Source organism: Perognathus longimembris, chromosome 28, assembly GCF_023159225.1.
Source record: "Perognathus longimembris pacificus isolate PPM17 chromosome 28, ASM2315922v1, whole genome shotgun sequence".
NCBI lineage: Eukaryota > Metazoa > Chordata > Mammalia > Rodentia > Heteromyidae > Perognathus > Perognathus longimembris.
This window is the reverse complement of record NC_063188.1, coordinates 17306327-17317559: the sequence shown is the minus strand read 5'-3', so window position 1 is coordinate 17317559 and position 11233 is coordinate 17306327.

The window sequence follows — 11233 nt, the reverse complement described above, 5'->3', positions numbered from 1 at the left end:
TATGGGCTCAGCTCTGAGGAACTTGCCTTTCTTTGTATCTCAAGAAACAAATGTAGGGCTGGGTATATAGCTCAGTAGTAGAGCGTTTAGAGTTCCATCCCCAGTACTGCAAAAAGAAAAACGCATGCAAAGATTCCCCTGTAGCTAAAATGCCTAACAAGGAAATTCCAGTATCTTCCAAAAGGACATACCACACAGGAGACTTTGCCTTTTGTCTTGGAGGATCACACAAACGGCCCTTTTGAACCAAAACAGGTTAATTTTTGTGTGACAGGCCCCTCCACTTTTATTGTTGCTGCCCCCCCTCCCCCCGGACTGGGGTTCTTGCTCTTGCTTGGCTTTTTCCCCTTAAGGTCACCACTCTATCCCTTGAGCCATTCCTCCAGTTCTCCCTCTGAGACCTTGTTGAACATTATGAACCCTCACAAAAAATGTCCATACACTTTCAGTTTTAAAGACATTTGGAATCCCTAGGATTAAAGCTTGGCATTCCATGTTTTTTTGCAAATCACCCTTGTGACCCTCTGTCAAATAAAACTACTCTTTAAATCAGTTCCAAAATGTATCTACCTCAAAAATAGGTAGAAATGTATCCAGCACCACACAGTGTATTAGTAACTAGGACCTTAGGGTAACTCTGAAACCAAAAGCCACACCATACATTTGTACAAATTTCTCAATAGTAGCTGTGTGGGTTCCTATCCCGCTCGTCCTCAGGAAGTAGCTTGAAAAGGCTGTCAAGGAAAGTGAATCGTTCAGTGCCCAAAGGGCATTTTTAAGGTAGCCACTGGTTTGAGATTATCCACCATCCACTTGCTAGAAGACAAGTAGCCGGTGGTGGGATATGAGGATCTTACCTACTCCTGCCTCAGTTTAACAGACTTCAATGTTTTTTCACTCTGATTACAAAGCTGCCACCTCTGTCCAACCCACCCCGAAAGTGAAGTGCCCAATCAAGTGCCCCCAGTAAACAGCAAATCCTTCACCCTCCCCAGCTACTTTCCCGGGACCCTCCTGAGCTCCGTTTGGTCCTCAGTGCCTAAAAGTGATGCAAACGACCCCATCCTTCAAAGGAGAGCGCAGGCACCCGAACGTGCTATAAACGACGCCCACTCCCAGTCTACCAAGCCCCCAAATGGATTCGATTGTTGTTTCGTGGGGCTTTTTTTTTTCTTTTCTTCCTCTGAACCTCCGAAGTGTTCTCCCTTCCTATTGGCCGAAACTGCCCCTTGACGCCACCCTGGTCTTGCTTGCTGATTGGTCGTTTCTGGATGTGCCCAAGCCTTTTTCCCAGGGTGTGGCGCCCCCCTCCCGCCCCCAACAGGGTTCTGACCCTTGGCTCCTCCCTTCCCCCTAAGCCCCCCTCTCCGTTCGGAATGGTACCGCCCTGGCTCAGCTCCCCCACGGCCCAGGCCGCTGCCCTTAGGGCCCCCGGACGGGGCGGGGCACGCTGGGGACGGGCAGAGGGCGGTGGTGGCGCCTTCCTGCTGAGCCCAAGGCCGCCCCCGCCACCCTTCTGTGGCCCTCCTAGGTCCCACTTTCCCCTAGGCAGTTTGCGTCTTGCCTTGGCAGCCCCGTCCCGTCGGTGCAGCCCCCACTTGTCTTTTGGTGATCCCGAAGACAACGTTAAAACCCAGCCCACCGAGCTCCACACACGCCCAGCCACCTCCACCCTTGGGTTCTCGCCGCACTCCTTTTCCCCAGGTCTGCTCACTCTTCCCCCCTTCTAGCAGACTGTCCATCCCCGGGACCCCTCTGCTCGCATGGGGCCAGGCTCCCCCGCGGCCTCGGTTCCCTTCCTGGCCAGCGTGGTGGAGCCCTCCTGCCCCCTCCCTTTCGCCATACCCCCGCGCGCTCCCTTATGTTGTCCCTTCACGTCTCTCTCTTAAGTCCCTCCCACCCCTTGCCCCCCCCAACACACACCCCTCCCTCCGAGGCGTCCCCCAGCGCCCCTCCCCTACCCCTCTAGTCTATGCCCCTCCCACTCACCCCGTCCTTTTGTCTCCTCTTTGGTCTCTAAGTCCCCCGCCCCTCCCTCACTCCCGCCCTCGCTCCCTAAGAGCACGCTCTTATCTTCCCCAGGTCCCGGGGCTCCGCCCCCTGGCCGCGCCCCGCAGGCCCCCTCCCTTCCGCAGCAGCCCCATCTCCGCCCTCAGCGCTCCGCCCTCCCCCGCGCGGCTCCGGCCCGCCAGCCGGGCCGACCTCCCTGGTTCCCCGCTCGCTCCTCCTGCCGGTGCCGTTGCTGCTCCGGGACCCACCCTTCCCGGACCAGCGGCTCTAGCTCCCGCGCGTTCTCTCCACACGCTCACTCCCTCCTCCCCACCGCACTGGCTCGCTTGCTCGCTCACTCTCCCGCCCAGGCCCTGCAGCAGCCCGACCGGGCCCAGAGCTGCGTGCGGCCCGTCCTCGAGGGGAGCTTTGCTTCCCGCGGCCTCGGGCACCTCACAGCCAGTCACCGGGCCAGAGAACGCAAACTGGGGCTTGACCGGGCCACTCCCGCACTGCCAGGCCTTCGGAAGCCTCCCAGGCCACACGCACCCGTCGGAAGTGTTTGGGAGTCTGGCGAGTCATGGTCCCCAATGCAACCAGGGCCTGGATGGCGTTGCCCAGGGGAGATACAGCGACCAGATCACCATTGAGCTTCCTCCTGGTTAGCCCCAAACCTGTACCCTCAACACGCAGCACCAGCCTAGTCTAACGGGGCGGTGCCCCCACGTGCCCGAGCGTGCAGGACCTTAGCTGTGGCTTTTTGTGCGTGGAGTATTGAGGGCCACTGACACTCCATGGCCACTCTGGGACAGAGTACAAGCCCAAGCCCATCGCCCTGACCCCCTGCTGCCTTGTCTGAGGCTCTCCCTGACTTCACCACTTGCACTGCTTCCCTGGCCTTTAGTAAAGTAAATCAACCCTGCAGGTGAAGAGTGGGTATTAACCCTCGACCCTAGATATTGGACGTGGCCGAAGTAGACACAAAACCTAGTCACATGCCAATAGGCACTTTTAAAAATAGGTCCGTTCCATAATGCTCACCTTTACAGTGTTTCCTCACTTCACATCTACCAAGACCTCACTTTTTACTCACCACATGGGACGCTCTTTGAAGGGGGCCCTGTTTTGTTGCTCTGGCTCCATCAGTGGATCTCTTGTGATTCGCTGATAAGCAAATATATTTGGTAAGTGCCCACCTTTGAGATCTGTGTCATTATTCAGTGAGTTAAAATTTGTAAACTCTCCAGGGCCACGACCAGATCAGGATTACTAACTCGTGCCAGACACAGCATAGCCCAAAGGGATGATCATCTATGCTTTTTGGAAGTGACTGCACGACGCAGAGGCCTACCTCTTGGTTCCCAGTATTCCCAGATCCAGGGCTGCACATCCTGACTGAGGAAGAAATTTTAAGTTGCTGCCTAAGCTCATCCCCAACTGAACGCTGATTTGCTGATGTCAGGTATGGCTGCAGTCACCATGAGAACACAATGGGTGATGCGACGATCCAGTACTGAGAGTGCATTTGCAGGGAGCCATAAATGCTGGACTTTAACTCCAGTTTGCAAATGGAGCTGAAAGGAAATGTCAGAGTTTTCCTACTGTGAAACACTCTCCCATATAAGGATCAAACCTGTAGATCCTCATCCACTTTGCCCCAAGGTCAAGCTGAACCCCAATCTGTCAGAAGAAGAGGCTGCAAACTGGAATCCATCAACAGCAATTACCCTAAGGGAGGAGGGGTGGTGAAAAAGCCTCCTTCCTCCCATTTATGGATGCAAGAGTCACCCTGTACTAGGAAGCAGCTAATGTGTAACCTGGTCACTTTAGGGTTAGTGAAGCTTCCTGCCCATCTCCTAACCCCGCCCCCAGCCAGACAGTCTTCTCTGTCCTTCTTCAACCCCACACTTTCTTCACTCAAGCCAGCCGGCTCTAAATGGACATGGTCACTGATCCAAGCAGAAACTGCAACAGTAACAATCGGACAGTGTCAAGAGACTCCAGCAGAGATGCCTCTGAGGGCCCAGCCTCCTCCTCTGCCTTGGCACAGATGTTCTCATTGTCCTGGATAGAAATACCAAATTCCCCCTTCAAACTGGGGGGGGGGGGGGGGACACTCCAGGACTTACTTAATCCCCAAGGTCAGAGTCATCTGCCCAGGCCAGTTTGTCTGTACCACCCCAATTATTCAGACTGACATTGTCACCATTTCTCTTCCTCTAGCTCATCAAGACTTCTCGCGCGCGCCAAAGAGATTTGGAGGAATGGGGCTGGAGTTACAGAAGATTACTGAACTGTTCGGCAGTTCTCTTTAGGGACCGTTAGCACATCAAAATACATATTTGGAAAATGCTCACAATTAACACTGGGAGAAAAACAGTAGATACAGTGTCACTTAGCCGGGCTCAACAGTTTATGTTGTGTTTTGTTTTGTTTAAATGCTAATGGCCTCAAATGGGGGAGCAGCATCCATCAGTTAAATAAACAAGCCATTACACTGAGACTAGAAGTGTCAACACATGACTAATCTACTAATTGGGATAAGGCATAGTATAGTAAGGAACAAGGCAGCAAAGCATGCAATAGGGTGTGCACTGGACAACTCAAGCCCTTACTTACCATGTGGGCTTGAAGCCAACAAGACTTGAGTTTGAATCCTGTCTCTGCCAGTTGTTAACTGAAAGAGTGAGTTATTTCATTTCCTTGAGCCTCTGTTCCTCATTCTTTAAAGTGGGAATAATAATGGACCTACATCATAGAGTTGCTATGGTGATGAGGTAATATAATACAAGTAAAGCTCTTAGTCCTGGATCTGCCAGGTCATAAGCATTCTGTTTTCCTGTCTATTACTGATAAGGTATTTTACATATAGTAAACACCCTACAAAGATGAGAAAAAGAAATAATTTAGGATTGCTACATTTTTACCTGTAAAAAAGTGGGCAGTCTGAAGGCAACGCTATCTGGTGTCCCCAGACCATCACCCTAATCCAACTGTCATAGGAATACTTTTGACTGATTAATTGCAAGTCTTGAAGGTAATTTCTTTGACCTGGAATTGATTTCATCCATCCAGGATTCACTGTCCTGACCCAGGGTTGCTGGGCTTTGGTGTTCTCACTCTTCAGAAGCTTACAGTAAGCTGGCCCTCCAAATGGGGACCAGCTGAGCAACATCCTGAGTATTCTTGCCTAACCAGGTAGGCCCATCCTTATAGAAAGTTTTGTAAACTCTTCTTGGTTACTGTCTTACTAGTGTGTATGATCACAGTATTGAGAGGGACAAGAGTACTGGGGAACAGGATCCCTAGAGGGAATAACTGTGACTTGAACAAATTGTTGGCCTTTGAAGCTCACATCCACCACCCCACCCCCACCCCCAGTTCCTGGCTTAATAAGCCTGTCTTCCAAAGAGATTTTCCCTCTTCATTTGCCAGCACTTCTTATGCTCCTTCCTGCATATCCCTGTTATCCCTGTTAACTTCTCTCCTCTTCCTTCCTTTCTGTTCTAGGAGGTTTGCTCCTAGTCTTGTCTTAGTCTTGCTCTGGAAGGTTGGTAAATTTTGGAGGATTCCTTCTTTGCAGCTAGGGAGTTAAACTGATAGTTGCTTAAACAGCCATCCCCTTCCCAAGTCTTCAACTTGGAAAAAAATCCTGAAGGTACCCAGAAAAATGCAAAGAGGTTTCAAGGGATTTACTTCTAGCCTTTTGGTTTTGCAGGAGGGGAAGGGTGTTGTCATTGTTTGGGTGTGTGTGTCTGTCTGTCTAGGCACTTGAACTCGGGGTCTGGGCACTGTCCCTGAGCTTTATTTAATCAAGGCTAGCACTTTACTACTTAAGCAACAGCTCCACTTATGGCCTTTTTTTTTTTTGGTAGTTGATTGGAGATTAGAGTCTCCTGCCCAGGCTGACTTCAAACTATGATCCTCAGATCTCAACCTCCTGTGTAGCTAGAACTACAGGCTTGAGCCACTGGCACCTGGCTGATTTCTGGCCTTTTGACCAATTAAGATGGCATGAGCAAGAGACGTTTCATCCTTAATGGTCCATCATGCTCAGTTTTGCCCCCTCTAAAATCTTCCCTGAATTAATGTCCTGAGCAGATTCCCAACAACGCCAACCAATGTTCTCTGCAATTCTACATCTGGAGTACTGCCATCCCAGCAACCAGGTTAGTTCTCAAAGTGCATTCTCCTTCAGTCTCTCTTCTCAGCTGAGCCCAGAAGTAGGCCCCATCCTGGTTTGAACTAGTTAACAGAGATTCACCTGCCCCTCAATAGGAGCTCCTTCCTGCCACATCCAGTTGAACTACAGTTCTCCAAGCCCATGTTTAGTTTGAGTCTGTACTGTTGAAAATGTATTCCAGGCCTGGACCATGAAAACTAGATCCTCACTGGGAATGGTGGCTTAGTGGTAGAGTGCTTGCCTAGCATGCATGAAACCCTGGTTTCAATTCCTCAAAACCACACAAACAGAAAAAGCCAAAGTGGCACTGTGGCTCAAGTGGCAGAGTGGTAGCCTTTGAGCAAAAGAAGCTCAGGGACAGTGCCTAGACCCTGAGTTCAAGCCCCAGGAATGGCAACACAAAAACAAAAACCCACAAAACCCTAGACCCTCCACCTTGTTTTCTGTCAACCAATTTCTCCTTTAAGGACAAGTCCAGCTGGTCTGGCCTTCAGGAAGCTGCCAACAGTCCCCCAGAGAAGTCTGCTTTCCATCCCCTTTGGGTTTACAGCACATGTACCCCTTTGAGGACCTCCTGACACAAAAAAATGTTTCTTTCTTATGCAATATATGTAACTGTTTCTCATTAAAATTTTAGTCAGGTGAGGGGCTGGGGATATAGCCTAGTGGCAAGAGCGCTTGCCTTGTATACATGAAGCCCAGCACCACATATACAGAAAATGGCCAGAAGTGGCCCTGTGACTCAAGTGGTGGAGTGGTAGCCTTGAGCAAAAAAAAGCCAGGGACAGTGCTCAGGCCCTGAGTCCAAGGCCCAGGACTGGCAAAAAAAAAAAAAAAATTTAGTCAGACACTGGTGGGTCATGCCTATGATCCTAGTCAGTCAGGATGTTGAGAGCTGAGGACTGTGGTTCGAAGCCATCCCCAGAAGGGAAGTCAGTGAGAGTCTTGTCTCCAATTAATCACCGAAAGCCAGAAGTGTAACTATTGCTTAAGTAAGTGGTAGAGTGCTAGCCTTGAGCAGGAAAGCTGAGGGATAGTGCCCAGGCCCTGAGTTCACAAGAGTGGCACAAACAAATTGTATTTTATTACCAAGTGAACCAACAATGAACTAGAATATGCCTTGTATACTTGAGTGTTACAGAAGATACAGTTACACTACATCTTCAGTGAAGATAGAAGAAAATGCTATATTTATGTCATAGATGATCAATTTTCTCATTTTTAACAACTGAAAGAAAATATTTGGTTTTCTACAAAATGAGTTCTAAAAATTTACTGAGATAACAGATTAAACATATGACAATTTAGATGCTTATGTGTATAATTTTTTTAAAGAGGACTATGTCTCTCCAGTTGCTTTTTATAATACAGTAAAAAAAAATGATTACATACAGTCGACGGGCAAACTGAAATACCAAGTACTGAAGGACAATGACAAAAGATGCAACATTTCTCTGTGGAATATGAGCTGATAGTAATGTTAAGCCATTCATCTCAGCATTGAATACCCAGGTGTGGAAAAATCTTGATAGGGAAGTATCAGAACAATGTAACCAGCTCTACACAACTGTATGAAAATGATGAAATTTCTTTGTAGTGCAGTAACCTCAGCTTTAACACTACTCCCTCTGGGGCAGGAATTATGCTAAGGCGGTGCAAGTACATTACTTCACAGAAGCCACCCACCCCCAAAGTACTCCATAGTATTTTTCTGTTTACCAGATGAGAAAATTGACAGCTAGGATGGGATTCAATTCAATGACTTGAACTCTCAACCATGTTGTTACCTTCCGTACATATAACCTTGTTGAGAGCAAAGAATGAGTCTACTGCTTTATGTAGAAAAACAAACAACTGGATGGTACCAGGAACCTCCATCACCTAGATTACACAGCTGTGAAGATTTGGCCACATTTGTTTCTGCTTCATGTTTGTGTCCTCCCTTCCACACAAACAGTGCCTAGCTCTGTTTTGAACAAAGAAGCCAAGACTGGAGGGGAAGTGGAGGGCATTCAGGCTGGCAGGACAGAATCCTAGGGGTGACATGGGATGGATGAGTGGAAAACAATACAAAAAGTTGTCCATACTTCAGGACATACTATGAGCCAAGTGCTTGGCATTTGACCACCCCTCACCACAATTTATGGAATAGGCACTATTATTATACACATTTTATAGACAAGAAAATGGGCCTGTGGAGAAGGGAATGACTTGTCCTGGGTCGTCCAGATAAGGCAATAGCAGAGCTGAACTCTGAATCTGAGTCCTATGGTGTTCTTTCTGTCCCCTGCAGCCTGCCTCTGCAAGTGTCAAATGCACTTCTGCCTGCTCTGCTTGCATTTTACAGTATACAAGCCACACTTTGTGCATAGCCTTGGCAGCATAGTTTACACACATACACGTGTATGTGCACTTACTTGTGCAGTGACCTGCATTTTCCCAGTATGATTATCTACAGGATCATTCTCATCACCTAAGTCAGCTCTACAAAGTGTGGAGAGGGACAGAGGGCTGGGCACTAGGTCTGAAGTGGGTGGGGGGGCTCCCAATAGTCTCCTGGTGTCTGTAGTCCTCAAAAGGAATTCAGAATCACTGTACAGTACATTCTCTTCAGAATTCTACAACTAGCACCCCTCTTTTCAGTTATGCTGGCTGCTCTCTGCCTTACTTTTTGCCACCTTTGGATTTTTGTGTGTGTGTTTTTTTAATTTGTTTTTGTACCCCATCCCTCACCTCCATGAGTTCATGATATTCCAATACATTGGGATGTCATTTGCCCACCAGTCTGCATTCCTAAATCTCCAAGTCAAGGTTCAAGTCTCTGCAACTTCCAGAAGCCTTCCAATCAGTCTGATCAACTCTCAAGTTTTTTGATCTAGTTTGTTTGTCTGGAGACAATCAGGTATCACAGGCTAGCTTCCAACTCAGGATTCTACCCTGGCCTCCAAGTAACCATGAGATAAAAAGAAAACTCTCAGACTTACATGGTTTTATTCTTCTGTTTTCATTTTTGTCTTTCATTTGCCCAAGTAGGCAGAGGGCTGAAGTGTAGGAAAAAAAAACAACTTTAGAATCAGAAAATTCACCCTAGAGCTACCCTTGGGGTTTTTTGGGGGGGGAATCTTTTTAATAAGCATTTGTGATAGGGGAAACATGCCAATGCCTGCAACACTAACTTGCTCTCCTTTATCTACTTCACCTCCCTTTTCCACACACACACACCCTCTCCCCATAACCAACCCACATCCTCATACACAATGACAGCTAGATAATGGAGTCTATTTTCCAGATTTTAGGAACTTTGAATGAATATGTGTTGGATGCCAGTGTCCTACAGACTCTTCTCCTTTGCAAAATTCTTGGCAGAAAGGAATTACCTTAATCTCTGAACAGTGAATAGGGGTAATCACCCCCCCCAGAAGATTGAGAGAGGCAAGGAGTTTAAGCTGGGGATGGTGGGAAGCTATGCCCTAGCCCTTTAAAAGGCTATGCCTTTTAATGCCAAGCCTTGTGGGACCTGTTAGTAAAGGAGCCAAAACTAAACTGTAACTCTCTTAGTGCTACCTTACCTCCTAGCTGGGGCTGAAACTAGAGACACTTCAAGCATGTGTGCCCAATTCTGTCTCATGTGCTCTCACTCCACCTCCTCCTATAAGATTCAAGAACAAGAATATTAGTGTGGCTCCATTGTACAGATGGGGAAAGTGAGGCACTAAGAGACTTCCATTTCGGTTTTAGGAATCTCTTTATCTCTGTGGAGTCCCAGTCACCTCCCCTGGGGTTCCCAGCACTGAGGAGCTCTGACAGAGTATGAGTGACAGTGACAATAGAATGGCCCATTCCTTCCCAGCACTCAAATTCCTTTAAGCAGACATTGTCATAGGTTACATCTTTTCCCTGGATCTCTTCTGGCATCCATCCAGCAGCTCTTGCAACAGTCCTTACCCTTGTGACCCACTCCTGCTTCTCAAAGGTTCTTTGAAAAACCTGCCCAGAGTTGGGCTGCTCCCTCTCTTCAACTAACTTAGGGGATCTAGGAAAAGTTGTCCAGGCCTGCTCTTCTGAACCAGCGGGCTGAAAACTGTCAATATCCACATGGGTTGACAAAAGAGATTTTTCTCTAAATAAATTCCTCTCCCAAGTTCAGATTCCAGCTCTGAAATGGGCCATTGGAGCTCTGGATTTGCCATTGCCCTTCTATTTAAAAGATACCTGCCTTGCTGGGTGTTGGTGGCTCATGCCTATAATCCTAGCTACTTAGGAGGCTAGAATCTGAGGGTCACAGTTCAAAGCTAGCCCAGGTAGGATGGCTCAAATGGTAGAATATCAGCTCCCATGTCCTGAGTTCAAGCCCCAGTACTGGCACATGCACACATGGAGAGAGAGAGAGAGAGAGAGAGAGAGAGAGAGAGAGAGAGAGAGAGAGAGAGAGAGAGAGAGAGAGAGAGAGAGCGCTGCCTGGCAAGGCTGTAAGAAAGTGCCACCCTTGACCTTCAAAGGGAACAGCTTGTATTGATTCACCCATATCTGCTCCATATCACTTTCAACAATGCAGATTTATATGATAGGGGTAAAGGGGACAGAAAGGGGGTTCATTGTGCAACAATTTGGGCAGCTGGAAGAGTTAGAGTGTATGTGTATGGAGATGTGGCTCAGTAGCAAAGCCTTGCTTAGCATGAATGAGCCTCTGGATTCCATCCCCAGCGTGGCAAATACAAACTCAGTCATGTTCCCTATCAGGAACTGGAGAGTGGGTATTGTTATTGTTATTTGTTTTTTGGCAACATTGGGGTTTGAACTCAAGGCCTCACACTTATTAGGCTAGCACACACTACCACTTGACCATGCCTCCAATCCTGCTTTTACTGGTTATTTTTTTGCAGGGGGGAGTGGTTGTTTTTTTATTGTAAAGTTGATGTACAGAGGGGTTACAGTTACATAAGTCAAGGAATGAGTACATTTCTTTTTGAACAGTGAGTTCCATTCCTCAGTACCATATAAACAGTGCCAGAAGTGGCACTGTGACTCAAGTGGTAGAGTGCTAGCCTTGAGCACAGTGAG